This window comes from Nanorana parkeri, unplaced genomic scaffold (assembly GCF_000935625.1).
Source record: "Nanorana parkeri isolate BGI_ZX_2015 unplaced genomic scaffold, ASM93562v1 scaffold810, whole genome shotgun sequence".
NCBI classification, from domain to species: domain Eukaryota; kingdom Metazoa; phylum Chordata; class Amphibia; order Anura; family Dicroglossidae; genus Nanorana; species Nanorana parkeri.
In genome coordinates, this window is record NW_017307078.1 from 768,466 (window position 1) to 792,211 (window position 23,746).

Below are 23,746 nucleotides of genomic sequence, written 5' to 3' on the forward strand. Positions count from 1 at the left end.
CACACCACAAAATTAATTGACACAACACTCCCCCTTCTATTTAGATATAGCTGGCTGGCGTTCATTGCCTGAAAACTCACTGGTCAAGATTATGTTAATTTGAAAAATAAATAAACCTAGTCCTTCCTCTTAATAAATTAGAAATGATTTAATAAATGTGTACGTATATGGCCAGAGGGCACTATATGTCAGTGGAAGATTGCTATAGCACAAGGACGTGATCCGTAACCATAATACATGGCAATAGGAGGTCTATCTCCTACTGTATTTTGCAAGTCACAGCAGGGTGCTTGGTGCAGGATTTTCAGGTCCCCAACACATGGGCCTGCAGAATTAAATCCAGCACTACTGTGGCTTTTGTGTCTCATCTTGTTCAACCTTCCAATATAGCTCCCTGTGCAGAGAGGCTTGCCAAGGGAGCAATATGTCTTAAAGTCACCTGTGCCTATGTTAAATCTATACAATTGCTTCTGTATGAGATAACACCTAATTGTCTGCTCAGATATTCTTCAGCACATTCTAGAATACCGGGGTGCTCTGACATGCAAATATTCACCTCTTCACATGGTCCTCCCCCCTCTACCTCCTAAGCTTTACTACTGGCCCATAATATATTTGTCTGACTCACTAATAGTGAGGCTTGGCTGGAGGAAGAGGGTGGGCAAAGCTGGTTGCATGTCAGGGCTCCCTCAATATTTGGGGCTTGCAGAATACCTGACCACTTATTCTTTTTATTTGGACCTGCCTTCTCCACACAGTGAGTGGCACTTTTATTGTTTAACTATAAAACAGGAGACATATTAAAAACTTACTTTGATTTAGTCCTCTGGCAACTAACAGAAATGTGTAAACTGACCCTTTAAAAGAAATGCATAATGGTCTTGAACATAATTTATTTCTTAAATTTGAATACATTATAAAATATATTTTTTCGGATAAAAATGAAATACTGCATACAAACATTTTACATTCTTCTTTAGAGCCAGTAGGGGGAGCTTAAGACTCATTTTACATTGTTCACAATCTCAGTTAGTTCCTTTGATGTCAAGCCTGTTGTTTACAGAGCTCAAAAGCTCAAGCTGCAATTTATACACAGAGCCACATATACAGACATATATATATGTATATATATATATGTCTGTATATATATATATACATTATACAGACTCGCCACACTTTTTTCCTGCCCCTACTTTGGAGGTTTGAATCAGAGACAGAGTATCTAATTCACAGCAGTCTACTTCTGTGCCCTCTCCTTAGATAATCCATAATGCTTTGGAAAACCTTTGCCACGTTTAAATGTTTAATTGCAAAACAAAGATTGTATAAGGACAGTAACAAAAACGATGTAAAACAACAGGTTTATAAACTTAAAAAGATAAAAAGTAAATGATCCATAAACCATTAGGCCTCATTCACACAAGAAAAAGGCAAGCACGTACAGTTCCGTGTTGCGTGCATGGCAGCATCGGGCAGCTCCCGGGAAGGACAGGTGCTGTGTGTGATTAGTGCTCAGCCCTTGTCCTTCTCTATGGGACTATGTGGCCATACGCCCCCCTATGCTCACCTCAAGTGCAGGTCCGTACGGGTGCAGGTGTCCTTGCTCGGACGCAGACAGGATCCATCCTGTCAGCGTACGAGTACGCTCACCCGTACACGCACGGACGTGCAGGGAGGGTGAACATAGGGCGAAGTACGGCCGCGTAATCCCATAGAGAAGGACAGGGGCTGCGTACTAATCACACGCAGCACCTGTCCTTCCCGGGAGCTGCCCGATACGGCCGTGCGCGCATCACAGAGCTGTACGTACCGGCCTTTTCTCGTGTGAATGAGGCATTAGTTTCATATGAACTGGAAACTTTATTGATAGGTCCCCCTGAACATAACAGTATAACTGATAAATAAACATTAGAACCATTGAATTTTTTTTTCAAGATAGGGGTCCAATGAGCTCATATTTGAGGATGGGATACGTGATAGTTTACAACAAGATGATAATATAATTCATCTTATGTTCTCCTTTCTGTACAAGCATATGGAAATCATCTATCTCAACTCTGCCTTGTCACATCTGCCTGTGTAAACAGCTCCGCGGATTTGACTGCAGGTGCAGATTATGTAGTGATAACATATTCGGGTGTGAAATATTTCTTGAATATTCATCCTGGTCATTATCGGCTTTTTAGGCAGCGACAGAAAGTATAGCATTGTCTGGTTCAGACGTCTCCCCTTAAAACAGGATTGCAGCAGTCCCAATTAAAGTGAACAGCTGAATCACGCACTGCCTGCCTATATCAGTCTGGGACTCCGGCGATGAAATATGCCCCTCTGATTTCCCCCTTTCACCTAGCTCCCGCAACCATGACAAAGCAGAACAATGGCGTGAAACTTCTCCTATGGATTCACTAGGATGCAGAATAAGCATGTTATCCAGCTATGAGAGAGTGACAGCTTTATAACGGCCTTGTGGAAGGGAGCCAAGACATTTTTTACTTTGGTTTAATCTCGATATTCAGGTCATCAAGATAAAGAAAGCCGTCAGGTGATTCAACACAAAAGCAAAATATTGGTATTAGGTAAAGATTAGATATATCTAAAACTTACATTTTTCATTTTGGACAGTGTAGGGAAGGGTTAAAGTTGCATTAAACTCTCAAACCATTTTCAATAATGTATCCACATCAAACAAATTGTCCAGCAAAGTTTTTTTTTGCTCAAGCACTAATAGTCATCATGTTTCCAAAAAGCTCCAACTCTCTACCCAGCTTCCCTGAACTTCCTTTCCAGTACAGGATCACAAGGGACAGAGCAGTCTCCAGCAACTGTCCATCTACTAGCTTAGAGAAGAGAGAAGGGAGGAAGGGAGCAGAGCAGTGTCTTGCCTTGCTGTGTACTGTGTTTTTGTAGAGACACAGCTTACTAGCACCTACAAGGGTGGCTCCAAAGGACAAGGAGAAAGGAGCCACCCTGAAACAGGAAGTAAGGTCCAGTGCTCAGGGGACCAGCTGATTCTGCAGGAAAATAAAACTTTTAAACATCAAGAAGAAGCATCCATTGTAAGTGATTTCATCAGCATTTGAAATAGCTTAAAAACCTAAGGGTCAAAGGGAACACAAACTAGCGTCCTCCCGTGACACAAAGCTCAGTATATCGCGAGCTACAGCTCACGGTATACCGAGACCGCACCAGCCAGGGCAGATACTGACATTACTGTCGAGATCCATCCAGGTGCGTGAGTGACAGCTGGCTCTGCCTATCCAGAGGCAGAGCCAGCTGTACCCGCCCCCTCCCCGTCCGTTCCTCCAGTCAGCGCTGGAGGATCGGAGAGGGGAGGATCCCTGCAGGGAGCCATGACTGACAGTCGCTGCTTTCTGCAGGGAGATGATCGAGAAGTGAGCAAGCGAGCGCCGGTATGTGTTCTCTCACTTCCCGATCTATTGAGCCGACAAGTGCCAGTTTCATTGTCACACGTCGGCTCGAACTATGAGGATGAGTGATTTTCAGTCACCTCATAGTTCTCCTTTAATATCACTTTAAATCCCATGCCAGTATTATATTATCGTCTGAGTCCCAAATGAGAAACAAGAAGGGAAAGGAAGTAGACATTTTGTAAGTGTCCCCATTGGAAGATTTCTCCTCTACTCTTGTTCTGGCAACAACTCAGATTTTGGATTTTTGTTTGTCCCTTTCAGTACGGGGACAATGATCACCAATAGAGAGGCTGAATCTTCTTAGCAGGGACATAGACAGCAATAAAAACTTGACAGGGAGCCATAACACCTCACCACACTGCACTAAAGAAAAACCTTGGATTTCAGACACACTTTAAAGGAAAACTATGGGGTCAGTGTTTTTCCCCATAGTTCTCCTTAGGGTAACTGGAGGACACAAAGTAGCGTCCTCCCGTTACCCTAAGCTCAGTATACCGCGAGCTACAGCTCGCGGTACACTGAGACGCCGCAGCCGGAGCGGATCCCGACATCGTCGTCGAGATCCGCCCAGCTGCGTGAGTGACAGCTGGCTCTGCGTATCTAGAGGCAGAGCCAGCGGTACCTGCCCCCTCCTCCGTCCGTTCCGCCAGTCAGCGCTGGCAGATCGGAGTGGGGAGAGGGGAATCCAGCCCCTCCCCCTGTCACGGCAGAGAGCCGTGACAGGATCGAGAGGTGAGCGAACCCGGTATGTGTTCGCTCACCTCCCGATCTACTGAGCCGACCTGTGACAGTCTCATTGTCACAGGTCGGCTAGAACTATGAGGTGAGTGGAAATCACTCATCTCATAGTTCTCCTTTAAAACCCATTTTTGCTTTGCAGAGTGGGAAAAGGGACATGACCCCTGACAGATTTTTACTGCTGTCAATGTCCCCACCAGGAAGATTTCCCCCCATATCTTGTGGGGACACAAAGTCCTGGGAAACCTCTCCAGAGGACACACGGACACTTTTTCCCAATGAAATGGGGAAATAGCAAAATCTGTCAGGGTATATTTACTGTCTGTGTCTTCCTGTCCCAGTGACAACCGCACCCTTCTTTTTTTTGTCCTGCTGTCACAAGGACAGGAAGTGGGGGTGACATACACCTCCAAACTACAGACAGCTTGGCCTTAAAGCACTTGGGTTTTGGTTGCAAAATGTTGGCCCACTTACTGTAGGTGCAGATTCACTGGGAAAAGCAGTATTGGCTTTTCTGAAAACTTCCACTAAAAACCATAGGAAGTTGGATGAAAAATTAAGTCTACATATATTTTCATTTAATGGCACTAAGATCATCTATAGCAAAGACTTTCAGATTTATGCTGTCCAAAAATTCATAAGCCGGCAGCAGAACCATAAGATTCACAATATTATTTTCGCCATTATTCATGAAACGCACCCTGCCTTTGCAGCATCCAGTCTATGAAGATTCAGGGCTTATTTACATAAGTGCACAGAGATAATTCGGCCCACTGAAAATAGTTGGCTGCCAAAGCACCAAAACATTCCAAATAGCGGACGTGCCACTAAGTTTTTGACGCAATAATCTGCAATTAACTACACCCTCCATTGTTTTAGTGTGTCGGGGTGTTATTCAAAATGAATGGCAGCGCAGCATGTCAACACATGTAACATTCCCGCAAAGCATAGATGTAAATCGGCCCCCAGTAAAGGGGGGAAGGCATTCAAAGACAGAAAAATAAAATCCAAGGACAGATGTCGAATATCAGTTCTGTTGTCAACAAATAGCAGCCACATTCCAATTCCCTCACCGCTGGAATGTAGTATGTACTGTACATACATGGAGCACCTATATGTACATACAGATATGCATGCAGACTTTAGCACTCTTATACAAGCTTGTGCTTTGCGCACTCAATAAATTCCTCTGGGAAAACTGATTGGAGCTTGGAGGGAACATAAAATTGCATTTGCTGCATAAAGAGATTCAGGTATGAGATGAATTATTCATTGTGTGGAGACTGAAAAACCACCATTAACTGCTCCCATTCCTATCCTGAGAGGAAACGCACCCAGGACACTAGGAGAAATGAACCAACTAGAGGATCCTGAGACAGATCACACCCTTCTAACCAGTAAATGTCCCTCCCTGCACCCTTTCCATATCTATTTCATCTACCGCTCGAAAACCTAATGTTACAGGACAAACCAAGATCTTATATACCTTGGCAGTCTCTGAGGAAGGCTGGTCCCTATTAAAGGTCCCATACTAGTATAGGGACCCTGCCATACACTGGAGTGTCCCTAGTCTAAATAAAGCGTTGGCAGCTGGACTGTAGGCAGCCTGAGCTCCCCTTCCTTATGTTCTCTGGATTCATTGGGTCCAGTACATTGTTTATTTATGCCTACATATGGAGAGTGTTCTCCATTGGAGAGAGTGAGAAGATACAATGTTGCAGTTTATGAATAATTATTTCACTCTAGCCAATCACTGAGAGGTATATACCAGTGATGTGGTCTGTTGAAGGGGATAGCTATTTAGGAAGATCTTCTAGAATCCAGGCTTTGCCTGGAGAGGATGTCAGTTTCAGGGATCCTCACCTTTGCCTCTCAGGCTTTAGCCTGGGGAGATAGTCCATGTAAGTGTCCTTGCATCTCAGGCCTGCTGCCTGGGGAGGGTGTGAGTCCAGAGGCCCTCGCCCGCTGTCAGGAAGGCCGAATGCACGGTCCTGCCTGGAGATGTGCATCTTATAGCTTGTGGTTTGCTACATAGGGTCCAATAGAGCTCTGATGTCTTCATAAGGAGGACCTGTCACTTCCTCTGTGCTATTACATAGGGGGCCTCTACCTCCGCGTACATACAAATGCAAATACACGTGAAAACAATGATAGTGCAACACATGCCACGTATCAACCTGAACATTGAGAACAAAAATTTTAATGGCCATCACTCACTGCTAACTCTAAACTGATGAACGGTACAGCCATTTCATTGGCACGTGCAATTTTAAGGCTTGACATGTGTGGTATCTATTTACCAGACACAACCCCATCTTTTATATTTTCCCAAACAATTGTGTATTATATTCTGTTTGTGCACACTAAAATCCATTTAAATATTCCTAAAAATATCGATTTTGAGAAGCCTTTGCACCATTATCAGTCAACTTAAAAAATTGCAACTAGTATTGTATAACCCGCAGGGGTGCAGGTTATCAGAATCCCACTTTCTTTAAAATAATGCAGAATTGCTGTCTCCGTCCTTAATCCACCGTATCCTTCTAATGGATTCCGAAATGTCACACAAAACATTCTCCTGCACATTTAGATGTTTGTTAAATAAATATCGGCTATGTTTCCTCGTATACGCTAAAGACCCTTATTTTTGCCCCCTATTGATCAGCCCAGGCACTCTCTCCAACATGGGTGTAGTCTATAGTGCAGCAAGGCCTGGGGTAGCTTTAATTTCCCAAACTGATCTTCCACCAGCCAGTGATCTCTCACCATGGAGAGCAGTTACAATATCCAAATAATACGGTATAATGCTAGATGTAGGGGGAGGTGGGGGTGGTATGTGTCAGGATTTCGGCAGTATTAAACCACTCTCCTCCCCCTCACCCAATCTAACCCTTCATTGTCAGGGCTGCATTCTTTCTTCTGCATCTCCTATCCTTCTTCTTTATATTCTTCAAACCTGTTTTTCTGACCTGAAATCTGACGTGACCAGTGGGTTGATCGCATGGTTACATTTTGGATTTCTCAAATATATAATATTTTATATAGAAGACCACGTCTTCTAGTCAGAGATGCAAAGATATTTTTTATTAATCTGCAAAATAAATATGGAAGAATAATGATTATTATTTTTTATTCATCTACAGTTGATATCGGACCTGAAAAAAATCTATCAGTTCAATTTATATGTATTAAAGAACCATATACTTTATGAAGTTAGCACATTCAGTGGAAAAGGGGAGTATCAGAAGAGCCGTAGGGTTAACACAAGCAACAACTTTATTGTTTAGTTCTGGATAGAGTAGGGGGGGGTTATAATTAGGGATGCATCGATACCGATATTTTTTTTTTCGTATTCACCTATACCAAATACCGATACCGGAAATTGTCTTAAGGAAGCCAGGCGGCGTGTAATGACTCAGGACACCAGGTGACAAGGAAGCATGGAGTCGGCTTTCTGGTCAACCAGGAAGTCAGGGGGGTGGGTAAAGACTCACCGTCCAGCTTCCTGATTGGGCAGCCTCTTGACCAATCAGGAAGCCGGGGCGGCGAGTCATTACACGCCCTTTGGCTTCCTGATTGGCCGGGAAGCCGTCTCCATGCTCCCTCGTCACCAGTACTCGCACAAATACTCGGTATCGGCACAGATACCAATACTAGTATCGCTACATCCCTAATTATAACCTATGTTATGTTAAGTGTATCTAATGCAAAAACTTTATTTATTTTGGATAGAAAAGGGAAGGTTTAGAACCTCAGATAGGTTTTTGTGCTCCATTTGTTCCTGCTGGGGAGATTCAACCATTCTATTTGTCCTGGTGACTATTACAGAGCATATCTTACAATGAGGACACTTGTTTCACTGTCAACTGTCTCACAAAAATTTCCTTTAATGGAGAGAGATTTTATCTCACTTCCTGTCTCCAAGAAAGGAAGTGAAGTAAAATCTCTCAAATGAGCAAAACATAGCAAAAAAATTCCAGTGAGGTTTTCACCATTCACTTCGCTATCCAAAAAAAAGAAAGGTTTTCGCTTTAGATATACTTTTAAATGCACAAGCATATGTTTTTATATATATATAAAACATATGTATATACATATACAGTGCATTCAGAAAGTATTTAGACCCCCTTCACTTTTTTCAATGTTGTTATGTTGCAGCCCGATACTACAGTTGTTTAAATTATTTATTTGTTTTCATTAATCTACACTCAGAACCCCATAAGGACAAAGTGAAGACAGAATTTTAGAAATGTTTGCAAATGTATGAAAAAGGAAAAACTGAAATATCATATTGGCATAAGTATTCAGACCCTTTACAACAACACTTGAAGTTTAGCTCAGGAGCCTCCCATTTCTCTTGATCATTGCTGAGATGTTTCTACACCTTGATTGGAGTCCACCTGTGGTAAATACATTGATTGGACATTGATTTGGAAAGGCGCACACACCTCTCTATAGAAGGCCTCACAGCTGACAATGCATACTGAATCAGAGCAAAAGCTAAAGGTGCCCATACACCTGCTGATTATCGTACAACGAAAGTCGTGTGATGGCTGTAAGGTGTATAGCCAGCTTAAGATTGAATTGTTTGGCCTCAATTCTAAAGGTGCCCATACACCTGATGATTATCGTACGATAATCGCGGGTGATCCCGTGATCGTACGATAATCACAAGGTTGATGGGCAGCGTGAGACCGCATTTTTCGCACAATTTTCGTATAACGAGCACGCTTGAAAACCCGCCGAAAATCGTACAACTGGTAGCGCAATCGCAAGACGAAAGCCGCATGCCCGAGGTGCGCAAGCGCACACTGCCCGCTCACTATTGTAATAATCTGCAAGCTCTTCCCTCAGCGGGGAGGACTTGCGATTATCGCAAGTACGATCGGCCTGTCCAAGATGGGCAGGTCGTACGAACTTTTAATCACCTTACAACCATCGCACAACGAAAGTCGTGCGATGGTTGTAAGGTGTATGGCCACCTTTAATGTTATGTCTGGAGGAAACCAGGCACCGCTCATCACCTGCCCAATACCATCCCAACATTGAAGCATGGTAGTGGCAGCATCATCCTTTGGGGGTGTTTTTCGGCAGCAGGGACTGGGAGACTGGTCAGGGTTGAGGGAAAGCTGAATGGAGCAAAGTACAGAGATATCCTCAATGAAAACCTGCTCCACAGCGCCCAGGACCTCAGACTGGGCCGAAGGTTCACCTTCCTACATGACAACGATCCCAAGCACACAGCCAAGACAACACAGGTGTGGCTTAGGGACAACTCTGTGAATGTCCTAGAGTGGCCCAGCCAGAGCCCTGACTTGAACGCTATTGAAAATCTCTGGGGAGACCTGAAAATGGCTGCCCACCGACGGTGCCCATCCAACCTGACTTGAGAGGATTTGCAAAGAAAAATGGCAGAAAATCCACCAATCCAGATATGCAAATCTTGTCACATCATACCCAAAGACTCGAGGCTGTAATTGCTGCCAAAGGTGCTTCAACAAAGTACAGAGTAAAGAGTCTGAATACTTAAGTGCATGTGATATTTCAGTTTTTTATTATTGATAAATTCACAGACATTTCTAAAATTCAGTTTGTACTTTGTCATGATGGGGTACTGGGTGTAGATTCTTGAGAAAAAAAAAGAATTTGCACAACTGTAGTATCAGGCTGCAACATAAAAAAACTGAACAAACTGAAGGGGGTCTGAATACTTTCTTGCATTCTGAATGTACTGTGTGTATATATATATATATATATATATATATAGAGAGAGAGAGAGAGAGATATACATATATCTCTCTCTCTCTCTATATATATATATATATATAGACAGGAACAATAGCTCTGTATGGGGGGGCTGTAGCCTTATGTGGCTAAGAAGTGGGGCTTAGTGGCAATATGGTGGATCTTCACATTTCCTCAACCTTGGCACATCATTGTTACTTCATATTGTGTGTGCGATCTGGAGTGGAGGCAGCCCGGGTTGCTGTAGAGGAGCTATAGAGCAGTGATGATATCGATGGAAAGCATTTCATTTATCCATCACAAGTCCTCAGCACAAATAAAGTGGCAGGTGACATTTCTATGCCAGAGATGAGATGAAACATAAAAGATATGTCAGGTGACACTTCATTCATGCGCCATTCTGCAGGAGCTCGTAAGGAAAGCATGGATCCGATGAGCCAGCACTTTTATGCATTGGGCAGAAGGAAAAAAAATATGTCAGTACATGGAGAAAATTAAACTAAGCCCAGCCTGTAAAAGAAGAAGGAAATTACTTATCCCTTCTACTGGCCTGTGTCCTATGACTTCCTCACATTGCTGATACCCCATTACTGCATCTGCCACTTCTGGGTTGAACAATGCCTGCTGCACCCACTCCAACCGTGGTTCCTACCACCGACTCCTACACAATGTAATGACTTGGGAGCCAGTGGAAGGAACCACCGCAGGTAGCAAATATCTACTCAACACATCTGGAAGTGTCAGATACCTACAGAAGTCAGAGATCAGGAACACAGCAGAGTTTTAAGACACAGGAAAGGAAATATTCTCTATACAATGCAATCCCAGTGTGGTTGATATCATATCTCAACATCTGTTAAGAGGGAGACAGAGTTATTGTGCCAAGTCACTGAGAGTTCCCTCCTAGTGGTTAATTTACCAATCTATTTTATTAATAAATAAAAACAATATGTATTGTTAACTCATTTAAAGTAACACTGCAAAATATGTGCTCACTAAGAATGCACATGACTTTCCATGTATAGCAGTGGTTCTTATAAATGCTCCTAACTGCAGCCCATGACATAAACAAAGGGCCGCACATAATTCAGTATATGTAATACTAGCGAAAACTGTCAGAGACTCTGCAGTCTCTGACAGTTCTCTCTAGTATTACATATACTGAACATTATGTGCGGGCCTTTGTTTATGTCATGGGCTGCAGGTCCCCTATACAGTATAAGTTAAAACCACTGCTTTAAAAGCATACTTGAGGAAACATACTCCTTGCTCGATGGTCAGAGGTTGTAGACATGCTACAGGTTTGGTTGATGACTGGATGCAGTTTGCAGAAGACAGTCAGGGGTTAGAGACATGTTACATGAGGCTAGCAGAGGTCCCCGCTACTACCCCTTTACAAATCAATACCACTCTCAATAAAGACTGCTGAGGTTGTAGGGTCACACAGCAAGTGCCAAAAGGTTGCAGGTTAGGCATCCAGACTTTGACACCTTTAGCAGCACCCACAAGGTACATGGTAGTGCCTAAATTGGAAATAAATCATTATTTGCGAACACCCCACCCCCAGACCATAAATCCTCTACTTTTTTTCCAAATCAGAGCTCTATCATCCACCCCTATCCCCCCACACCACTATCCCACAACCTAAAGTGGGGGCTCAGAGGATAATATTATAGATGGGGCTGCAACTAATGATTATTTTCATAATTAATTAGTTGGCCGATCATTTTTTTCGTTCAGAAGAAAAAAATTCAATAAACACCATCCTTAATTTTAAATAAAATACACAAATGCAGTGTTACAAACATAAAGTTTACATCAGAATAAAACTGCATGCGCAATTTTTTGCAATCGCACTGTATGGTACCGTGCGTTTCAGTGCGGGTGATCACAGTGTGGGTGGGGTGCCATTGAAATGAATGGCATTGCAACACACCTCCCACAGCAGAAGTTGTCAGGCCGAAACCGAAAATGACTTTTTTCCCACCTTTTATAAATTTTTTTAAATAATTGTATTGTAACAACATAGCACTTGAATAGCTTCAGCCAGAGAACACAGCTGCCAGATGGCAAGATTCCGCAGATGGCAGCTGAATGTACATACAGTAGGTAGTGGGGCTGGTTCAATAGCCAGCCCGCTATTGGTCATTTCAAATTACAATAGCCAATAGCAGGCTGGCTATTGAACCAGCCCACTGCTTGCTGTGCCCTCCTCCCAGCATGGAGGAGAGAGATAGGAGATCCAACCAACTAGTTGATAATGAGAATAGATGACAGCTATTCTCATTATTGATTATTATGGATGAATTGATTAGTTGGTTGCAGCCCTAATTAGAGAGCTGCATTAAGCTGTGGGATATTTTATAGCAAGGACGTGCGGTCAGGGGAGGCAGGTCACCTAGTATTATGAAGGAAAAAGCTGTCAGCTTCAAGTCTTATAGCCGAACTCCAGTGGATGGCTGGGGACTGCCATGTGTATGAATCAGCCACAGGAGAATAGGTTAAGGAGGCATAGTTGGAGCTGGGGCAGCTGGGACTTCTTTCAGCAAAGGCTGTGACAAAAAGTACATAACTTGGGAGTAGGGCTGACAGTAAGTGTTTTTGTAAGTGGCTACCACTCACAAGGGTGAGAGGAAGGACTTCTGGAAGTGTGCACCGAGGTTACCAGCTGTAGCACGTGCATTTCTTGTTAAAATTGCCTTGTAAAATACGCTTAGGCCTCATGCACATGGGGCCTCTTAAGGACCTGCGGATTCTTGCGGCAGGAATCCCAGGTGGATCAGAACATATGTGGCTGCTGTGCCTATTCAAATTAAAGGCTAGGTGCCAGCACCTGCATCTGTTTGTGGCTGTTCGCGTGTAATCGTACATTGTACAACTACATCCAGATTAAAAGAGATGCTTGTCCCTGTAATTTGTGTTGTTTTTATAACTTTACGTTTTATTTGTACCATTTTCTATTTGCGCTTTTTGTAATTTTGCTAAAAGATGCCCCGTTTTTACCATCTCAGAGAAATGTGCATTTTGTTACATATGTCCACCTGCAGCAAGAAGTCATGCACAATAAGATGCGAAGAGAAGAGGCCAGAAAACCTAGAGGCCCTTGAGATCTTTTACAATGCAAAATCTAAGCAAAGCATGTTAAGCACATAAACATCTGTATCTAAAATAAAAATATCCATAAACAAGGTGCCTGAAATGAAGGCAACCCGTGCAGCCCCCTGCTTTCCTGACATATATAATAGTTACATGGTCATGTCATGTGATCACTACACTGGAAGAACAAAGGAAAAGGGCAAATTAATGAAAGGGAGGAACAAAAATATGAAAGCAGGTAAAGCCTATAGCTGTTTTTCCCCCTTAACAATCCATGTGTAAGACTGTGCAAAGGGACCATGAAATTACATTGAGGGGTATGACCCAGCTTATTCTGGTTAAAAACAGATGCAATGGACCTAAATGACCCCATATGGCTTGTAAATTCTGATATTGCTCGAAGTTTAAGCAGAATTACATGGAAAATAAAAATTCAATAATAAGTACCCTATAAGAATAGCAGTTTAATAGCAGTTTACCATTACCCAATCTCTGCATCTTGTTATCAGCAAAAAAAACCTTATAGATTCAGATTTCACCCAACTATAACTTAATATAACTAAGACCAATGCAAAAGTTATTTCCGTGTTTAAAACAACACTACTCCTGCAAATAGTGAGATCTGAGTAAAAATTGAGAAATCAATGAGCATAATCAAAAGAGTTACTGAAAACTGAGCTGGCTGCTGGGCTACCTACCGGCACCGATGCTGTCAGCATCATTAACCTGCAAAAAGTATGCAGATCAGACAGATTCGAAAAATTCAGAATCACTTGGCTCCCTTGGATAGACTTCACTGAATCTTCTCCGTTCCAATCCTTAGCCGGGTCATGATCTACTCACTTGGATGGTCCAGGGGTCACGTGTATTCAGATGCCTGATTATGTTGGCTGCTCACTCCCCCGGACGAAGCCCGTTTTTTTTCTTCCCCTCTGTCCTCGCACGGTACCGCAGTGCTGTGCATTCCAGTGCGATTGCAAAAAATTGTGCATGCAGTTTTATTCTGAAGTAAGCTTTGTATGTAACACTGCATTCATGTATTTTATTTTAAATTAAGGATGGTATTTATTTACATTTTTTTATCCAATTAATCGAAAAAATAATCAGCAAACTAATCGATTATAAAAATAATCAGCAAACTAATCGATTATAAAAATAATCAGCAAACTAATCGATTATAAAAATAATCATTAGTTGCAGCCCTAATCATTACATTCCTTTATATTCCACTATTCCACTGTGTCACATTATTACAGGACATTTAATGACCTGAAACTAATTATGCACAGCTTTCAAACACCCATAAAATAGACAATGTAGATCTGATGTACTAAAGGCTCAGATTACACTTAATCAGAGGAATGATAAGGGGACACTTGGCTATTGAAGCAATGTATTCTTTCAGACACATCAGCACCTGTGCTTTGTCCATGCACTGCACAGAAACAGGTTTGTTTTAATGCCCCCTGAGGAGAAAAGAAAATACCCTGTACTTCTGGGTGGAGGAACATGAGGCTCACTCCCATTCTACTCAAGTGACAGCACTGGTACCTGCTGACTGGCCCAATGCTGTTACATTGTTACATGGTTAAATTGTATTTAAAGTGACATTAAAGTCACAAATATATTTATTGTTGCTTCTTCACCCGGCCATCTTCTTCTTTCCTGTAGTTTTCAGGAGTCCCTCCAGCGCTGGTGCCGGTCTCTGATTCAGCGCTGATTTCTGTCTGTTCCTGTCCCACGGAGTCTGTGCCCGTGCACACTCACAGCTGTGTGCATTTACTAACACCGTGTCTCTCCTTTCTCCGGGGCCGAAGATTTCTACTGTGCATGCACCCGCCCCATCATGCTGCTTGGCCGGTCGAGAATCTTCAGATTTTCGGACGGGAGTGAGCGGCAGAGACCAAGGTAAGAACAACCCTTCTTGGTAACTTTTTTTTTTTTTTTGCATATATCTACTGCTAGCAAGCAGTAACTATATGAAAACAAAAGAGTTTAATTATACTTTAAGGGTCACACTAGCAACTGTGTAGTAGAGAAATTTGTATCAGCCACAAACCCCTTTCTTTTTTTCTCTGGTGATTTCTAGTTGGCTGCAGAGTTGCTGCTGTAGCTGACCACTACAATTACCTAGGCCAGTGTTTCTCAACCTTTTTTAGTCATGGCACCCTTTAAAAGCATACAAAATCTCGAGGCACCTCAGTCTAAAAAGGAAAGGCTGATCTGGGCAGCTACAAATTACTTTTTTGGTTAGCCATGTTTTACTAGCAGCTACATTGGATAACTAACACTGACTAGAATATTTTATTCTCACCACAAAATGCTCAGGGAAATCATATTTTGTCGGTGCTATAATAACCTCCGACTAGTGCTACAGGGTTTCCTTGGAATGGAGGGCAACGAAGGAAAGGTGACACTGTAATGCTGGGGAGCCACTAAAGTTACTTTTCACTGCATAGGCAAACCATTGAATGTGCCGTAACTAAAAGCAACCTTAGAAAATGGCATTTATCAATATGGAGTCTCAAGACAGAGAGTATGAAAGGAGAAATGCCTGTGGGACTCATAGCAACCAACCAACTTCTACATTTCAGTTTCTAGTGTGCACTAAAAATGTGATATCAAGGCACTAGTTTCTGGCCATAAGGCATGGTGTTCAGCCATTTTTGTGGAGAACTTTCTTAATTCTTAAACAGGTTCCTATTTATAACAAAGACAGTTTTGCTTTTGAAGACACTTTGATATTTCCTCTAACCATAATTGGTCCATTCATGGCCCTCCATTGAATTCTGAGATATTTGCTTGGATATGAATGACCGATAGCAAGGACAGACTGGCACATTTATAATTATTTCTGTAGTGCCTTGCATAGCATGAATCCCTGCAAAGAAGGCCATATCTCCGAAAGATCACACCACCCCCTGCCAGGGTAGAAGAGCGCTGGATGGCCCATGAGCACCAGCTTTACCCAAGGCAACCAATCTGGTTTCCTTCCTCATAGTGCTGTTGGATCAATAAATAAATAATGTCTAATTGGTTTCTGTGACCTACTGCACTCTGCACATTGCACTTTGCCAATGAAAATCAGGCCGACGTCTCGGCTCTACATCTGCAAAATTACAGGTTTCTCATATGAGTCTGGCATATCCCGAGAAAGAGAAGTCATATCTTTTCTCTGATTGTGAAGCAATCGCACCCTGCTCCTTGCAGAACCCTCTGCTATCAAAATCACTGAAATCACTGCTCTATTTTTAGCTCCTAATATTTTTTAGCTTCTAATATTTCATTTGAGACCAAATCTCTCCCAATATTTTATTGTATACCTTCAACACACATCCCCCCTTGTCAATCCTTCACCTACTCCCCCACCCTTGTATCCCTCACCCCCCCAGACATGAGCTAACCTGCAGAACAGACACAAGATTCTGACATATCATTGTGTGGGTGTAAGGGGGGGTAGGGCACTGACACACAGTACTTGCACACCCTGCACGCATCAAATCCCAATATATATGTATATATGCAGCAGTACAAGAACATTAACATTTCAAAAGCCTTGCACCAGGAAGGGAAGCAGCAGATTGGCACCTAACAAAAATACAATTATTTGCAGCTCAGATAAAATGTGGGGCCAGGTATATAATTTGGATTGATGAGAAGCATGTATATTAAAACCTCTCTGGAGATGATGAAAGTATATGGATGTAATAAGATGAAATAAGAAAAATTATAGGGAGAGGTCGGGCGATATTGAGGACTATAAGGAGTTATATGGATAACAGAAGAACTTATGGAGTGGCAGAACATTATAGAGATTGGTAATTGCGGAGAGGGCATAAAGGGTTGTATAAAACACTCAGGCTTAAATCAAAACTGCTGAGAACAGCATTTAGAAGCAGCTAAATTCTGTTTGGAAGCTATGAGCACCATCAATGGTCTATTTACTAAATGCCAATTCCACCCACAACTGTATGTTTGGTATGAGTCTTCTCAGAGCAATTTGTTTCTCGGTCACCTTCCAAAACGCCATGATGAAGGTGTCACCCCCAATTATTTGTGTACTGTTCTGGATTATGGAGAGTCTAGCGCAGGAGCACCATACATCTTTGACTTTGTATTGGTTGCATGAGTAGGGTAGAGCTGAGAAAGGTAGTGGTGTATCTTGCCATGTAAGAAGCCAGAAAATGCTACAACTAGCCAGCAACTGGCAAAAGTGAAGAACTAGTTGTGACCAGAGATGACATTTTCAGCCCCTGTGTCCACCTGCATGATAAACCAGTCTAGGTATAGCAATGCAAACACCCATTAACTACCCAAAGTCACCAATACAGCAAAATCCCTTCTATCCAGAGCGACTGCAGCCAGCCCACAGAACCTCACTTTGGCCAAATGACCCACCAAATAGGGATTCCAGTTCTTCTAGGCAGCATTCGCAGGCTGAACTATCCACCAGCATAAGACCCTATTCACACTGAGCTACAACAAAATAAGCGCTTTATCAGCGCTGATTTAAGCTGATCAACATTGAGCTACATTGAGCTACAGTGCACATTTTGTCGCGCTAGGTAGCACTTCTTTTGGCAGTCTATCAAGTCTATTGAGGCCAAATCGCTTGAAATCTGCTGGAAAATAGCTCATGTTTGAATGACAAGCTTCAGCTACAAGCTACGGGTGACATTGAGCTGCAAGATGTGAACATCTCCATTGAAATGCATTGGAAGAGCTACAATGAGCGACTTTGGAGCGGAAATCGCTCTACAAAACGCTCAGTGTGAATGGAGTCACTGCCTGTTCAGCTCCCTGCCTACTTACACATGATGGTCTTGCATGATGGTCAGTAATTTGCTGTATTGCCTGACAGCTGTAACCTGAAGTCAGAGAAAAGTCAGAAGTCTTTATCTGGATACTTTTTCCAGGGCAAGGACTCAAAGTATGGAAGTATGAACAGACTCCATGTTTCTCTCTGACAGGTTTTCTTTATTCCCCGGCAAAAACAGAGCAAGTGTCATGTTGTACTCAGTCTGAAGTTAAGCAAAGTGGTCGTAGCTGTGAAAGTGGTTAGAGATTTCAGGTAGGGAGTCGATCCCTACACTTTACTGCCAGACAAATATGAAAAGCATGACATCACAGCCAGGTCTGGTCTAAGACTGTCCCCACCTCGTGACTGGATAGTAAATGAGCAGCCCCACATTGATTACATCATCACTCTGTTCTCTTCTACTATCAGTGTTAGGTTTCCACATGTCAACATTTCAGTGTGGTTCATTGCCCCTGAAATCTACATGTAAACTAGGAATACTGCACGGTTCCATTGTCAACTGTGCAGTCTTGTGCATTGTGCTTTATTGGCGCTCACTCAAACTCATGCATGCTGGAGTCTAGATGCACTATAAGTTATAAGATAAGTAAAATATATGCCTTACATAGATAGTACTTTCCAATGAGCTTGATTGCCTTCTAGTGCTGTCCTTCCCTATCCCAGTCTGAGTGCTGCCGTGCCGGGGGTTAAGGTGCCCATACACCTTACGATTATCGGACGAAAAGTCGATCGCATACGATTATCGTCCGATAATCGTAAGGTGTATGGGCACCTTTACAGAGGGCAGACATGAAGACAAATTTTGCTAATTTACCAGCTGCATGCAAACATATATATATATATATATTCACTGAATCCACAGCTAGAATAATTGGTGTTTAATAGTATCTGCCTGAAGTGCAGTCTTGTGGGTATAAGGAGTTCCTGTAGAAGATGGAATTATAGTTAGGGGTTCAGCTGAAACTCTGACCAAGCAGCTGCCAACTACATATATGTGAACTATTTTAGCTGCTTTAATATTTGTCATTATGTTTAGTCTCTCTCATGCCTTGCATTTCCCTTCTACAATATATGGTCAGGGTGCCTGGTCAGACTTACGCTATATGACTGTAAACAATAAACATCGCAGTATCACCGCTCCAAACCCCAATCCAACTTCCAAAACAGCTCCAGGAGCTCCAGGCGCAGACCGCACATGCTCGTTTCCGCTCTAAAGTCTTCCAAACAACAATCAACAGTAGCAACACCAACTCTACCGCCAAGAGTAAAACTTTATTTAAAACATTACCAGTCCATCTTACGATCCCCGACTAAGCACGACCCTTTAATGCATTTCACCTAGTGGGTAAAACATGTTAGAGGGTGCTCTGAGCAAAGCGGCAACTGTTGACTGTTATGACGTTTTGTGCAAAAGTTCGGAAAAAAAGCCGACTCTTACTCACTCTCCCTGTTAGTATTGACATTGACTTTGATATTCAAAGAAATACCATGGACATAGTACGGAAAGATGCATTGTTGCAATAGAGCAGACATTCTCAACCAGGGTGCCGTGGCACCCTGGGGTGCTTTCTGACTGTGTCAGGGGTGCCTTCAGGGTGCCCCTTTGCTAAAGGGGGGACTCTGATGTGAAGGGGGTTCTTGATATGAAGGTGGGCTTCTGATGTGAAGGGGGTTCCTGATATGAAGATGGGCTTCTGATGTGAAAGGGTGGGGGACTCTGATGTGTAGGGGGTTTCTGATATGAAGGCAGGGGCTTCTGATGTGAAATAGTGGGGGGCTCTGATGTGAAGGGGGTTCCTGATATGAAGGTGGGCTTCTGATGTGAAAGGGGAAACTTCACAGTCTTTTTTTGTTGTTTTGTCTGGGGCCTCGTTAAATTTCATACCAGACCACTGTCTAGAATAAGGTGTTAGGTATTGATTTTGAGGGGGAGGGACCATGCATCGGTTTTTTTCTATGGTTTTTTTTACAATTTAGACTGGGGTGCCTCGGGATATTGCACTTTTAAGAGGTTTCTGAATGGAACCATAGGCTGTGACACAGCTGGCTCATAGCTAGGCCAAATATGTTAGAGGGTGACACCATTGTTAAAATTAAACAGCTCTGTGATCTATCTGCCTCCAGCTTATAAATCGGACTATGAATGAACAGGTGTTGCTTGTGTTTTCCCCTCCGGTAAGGTTGCCTCAACACCTACCCTTCCAGCACCCCCATGCCTGAAACATACAAGGATGGCAGAACTCTTCAATGCAAGAAAGCCTTCTTCATTCACAGTGCTGATCCTCCCACTCTCTGCCTGATTAGTATGTGGCGAGGGCTATGAAAATACTAAGCTTGATAAGTGGTTATACCATAAGTATTCATAAATATATTTGTTTTATTAATGACTAAATAAATAACTGGAATAATATGTGAGCTTTTTTTACTTGCCTTGAGTCCACCACAACCCAAAATGTTTAATTTATTTTTGGATGAAGCGGCGGAGAAGGGTTAGTGCGGTGGTAGGCAACCATGGCCCTCCGACTGTGGTGAAACTGCATATCCCATGGTGCCTCTGGGAGTCTTGCCTATGGCTGTCAAGCATCTTGCAATGCCTCATCAGTAATGTAGTTTCACCACAGCTGGAGTGCCACGGCTGCTTACTCCTGGGTTAGAATCTCTCTCACGTTTCCTATTGTAAGATGATGGGAAATCTCTCCAAATGCAATCAACACCTGGATGTGACTAACAGATTATGTGGATTGGAGCAACATTAATTTATTCCCAGAGAATTTTTGTACAAGTCATTCTGAATTGAGAAAATGGGAGTCTCAAAAATAAAAGATTTGGATCTGAGATAGAAGCACCATGCCATAAGCTTATAGTCCAGATACAACTCTGGTTAGATAGAAGCCAATGCATTCCGGGAGCCAAAATAACACCCCCTTCATCAGGGCTTGAGGATTAGACAGTATATAGACTTCATTGAGGGTGCGCAGCTAATGTTGTTTTAACCAGTAGTATCCGGCACATGACCATACATTGAAATAAAGTTGTATCTGGACTATCAACTTGTGGTGTGCCGGTTCTACTGTATCTCAGATCCCTTGTCCTCTGCTGCCAGCTCAGTAACCAGACTACGTTTACCATCATCAGTATAATACTAGTGAATAGCAATACCAGTAGGATTATCCCCGGGTCCCGATCTACCCATTCACTTTCCTCAGAAATAAAAACTTGAGAGAAATGTTAACTTTATGCAGTTTATGCAGTTATGCATTGATGGACATATGTCTTTATTCAACCCCAAATACTATGTAACTATGTACGGTAAGCATTTACAATGTGTTTGGAGTGCTCAGCAATGTTCTATGCCAGGACTATTCAAAATGGTTACTGCAAAGAGATTTATAATACAACAGCGTAATATTCAAACACTGCCAGACTTGGCAAACGTATATGCTACTGTATCTTTTTATGTTACATGTCTTCTTCTTGGAAAAAAATGTATTTCTGAAATCTAGCAAAACTCTTGTAAAGTTCTTTAGAACTTTTCGGCCTAGTTTTTCCTTTTGATGCTTGCGGCTTTACACCTGAACAGAGTCTAAGTACAGCTAGTGCTATGGAGAGAGAAAGAGAAAAGAGACAGGTAAATAGACCTGCATTCAATTGCTGTCAGTGTCTGAATCTCATGTGTGTTAAAGTTAGGACCAGGTGGTTTGCCCTTTAATCTTTACCTTATCTTTGCTGAAACTATAAGTCCATCATGTCAGGATTGGCACATGATTGGCCGATAGTTTCAGCAAGGACGTGGTAAAGATTAAAGGGGTTCGTTTAGTTTTGGGGTTAAGGTTAGAGATAGTGTCAGGAGTTAAGGGTTAACATAAAGTAGGGCAGTATATTGGCGTACTGGTTAGCACTTCTGCTTTGCAGGGGTCCCCGGTTCAAATCCTGGTCAGGACACTAGGAGTTTGCATGTTCCCCCTGTGCTTGCGTGGGTTTCCTCCAGGTACTCCCTGAGGGCAGGGACTGGTGTGAATGTGGTCTAGGGTGTAAAAATAAAAATATATACCTATCTGAACCTTGGTCCTGTGGCAGTGACCACTCAGCTCTCTCCCTCTCCCCTCCGGCTATATCCCCTAGCATCCTCACATAGAATACAAGTCAATGCAATTGTATTACACATGATGACGTTAGCAGGGCTTAGAGCACCAAAGCCTGGGAAAGAAGAGGTTAAAGTGACCGGTCTAGCAGCCAGGCAGGTCCGAGGTTCGGATGAGTATATATTTTTTATTTTACACTCTAGATCAAAACGAGCACCAGTGGGAGCAGCCCCAATGCAAGGGTTAAGTTTTTAACTGCCTGGAGTTCTTGTATGCAATTTTAATGTGACTTTCACCTTTATAATTGCTTGTTCGTCCATATTTTTGTAAGGCTATTAAGTAGAGATATTTGTAAACTGACCAGTAGAGGGAGCTCTGTATTTAATTTATAATTAAAACTTGCTGCTTAACACCAGTTGAGACAAGCGGGCTGATTTACTAAAGAAGTTGAGAACCTTCACACAATAAATTACTTGAAATCTCACTTCAATTGTCCAATCATGTCAAAAGCAAATTCCTGTTCACTTTGAATACCCAATCATGTGCAGTTGAAATGGATGAATAGGAATTTGCATATGACATGACTGGATAATTGAAGTGAACTTTCATACAAATGATTTTGTGAAGGTTCTTTACTTCTTTGGTAAATCAATCTCACTATATCAGCCACATAGGGAATGCGATGTTTTCAATGAGCTGGAGACACTCCGAAACTAGATAAATGATGACGTATTATTGTGCAGCCCTATAAAGCAAAAAGCAGAGTCTGTGTATGCAATAAGCAAACATGGCTACAGCTACATACTTATATAATTATGAACTATATAGAAACAATGTACTCCAAAACATTAGCAAATTGATAACATTATTTATTTCCAGCTAATCTCCTTTATACGTATATCTAATGTAGGGGAGCCCACAATTGGAGATCTACTTTTCAAATGACGAGCTCAATGAGATCTACCAATTAAAAAACACCTGCGTTCAGGGGCATGGCGGTGCAATTAAGTCAATGGCACGGCAGCCACGCCCCCCGCCCGCAGAGCGAATCACTTAGGTCGTTCAAACTATTCTTTAAAGCAACTCAGTACATCCTGCTCCTGTACCCAACTCACTTGGCTGTGCAGTTCATTTTGCCCAAGTACCAGGAGTGAATAGGCAGCTCAGTTCATTCTGCCCAACCACCAACAGTGACTATACAGCAGCCCTAAAGCCTTCCAAAATCTAAGATAGAGCAAAAGATATGGGAGGGGGGTCACGGGGATCTGAGCTGCTGAGAGAAGACTGCAGTGCTTCTACTGTGAATTTTTTGCTCCACAGTACCTGCAACTACAGGTCAGGATCTGAGCTGCTGAGAGAAGACTTCAGTGATTCTGCTGTGAAATGTGAAGATTATTTGCACCGCAGTACCTGCAACTACAGATGTCAGTAAGGAATTATTGTAAAGTTTATTTACTGCATGCCAAGAATATGTAGGTACTTAATTGCCCACAGCCTGGCAACAGGTTTACTTTACAATTTCAGTTTTCTTTTTATGGTTTAGGTTAAGTGCCAAGAGTCAACTTTCAAAGTTTGGTTTGGCAAGGTAAAGCATTAAGGACTATTTAGGCGTTGGGTTAAGTTTTAGGGATAAGGTGAGGAAAGGGTTATGTATTAAAGGTGACACACGATGCTATTCCAAAGATAAATTTTACTCCAAAGCATCTGTACACAAAACAACTGCTGACGCTTTTCTGTCATATGCGGTCTCAGTCATAGCTATGTATGTGTTTGTTTTTTTGTACAGATGCATGTGCAATAAAATGTGATTCTCTTTGCTAGAGCATTGTGTGCCG

At 42.4% G+C, this 23,746-nt stretch overlaps 1 protein-coding gene across 1 annotated transcript in view; it reads right to left on the reverse strand.

The window, feature by feature from the left end:
• The window catches only part of DPF1 (double PHD fingers 1), a 77,818-nt gene that overhangs the window by 48,436 nt on the left and 5,636 nt on the right, over positions 1–23,746 (reverse strand). The window lies entirely within an intron of this gene.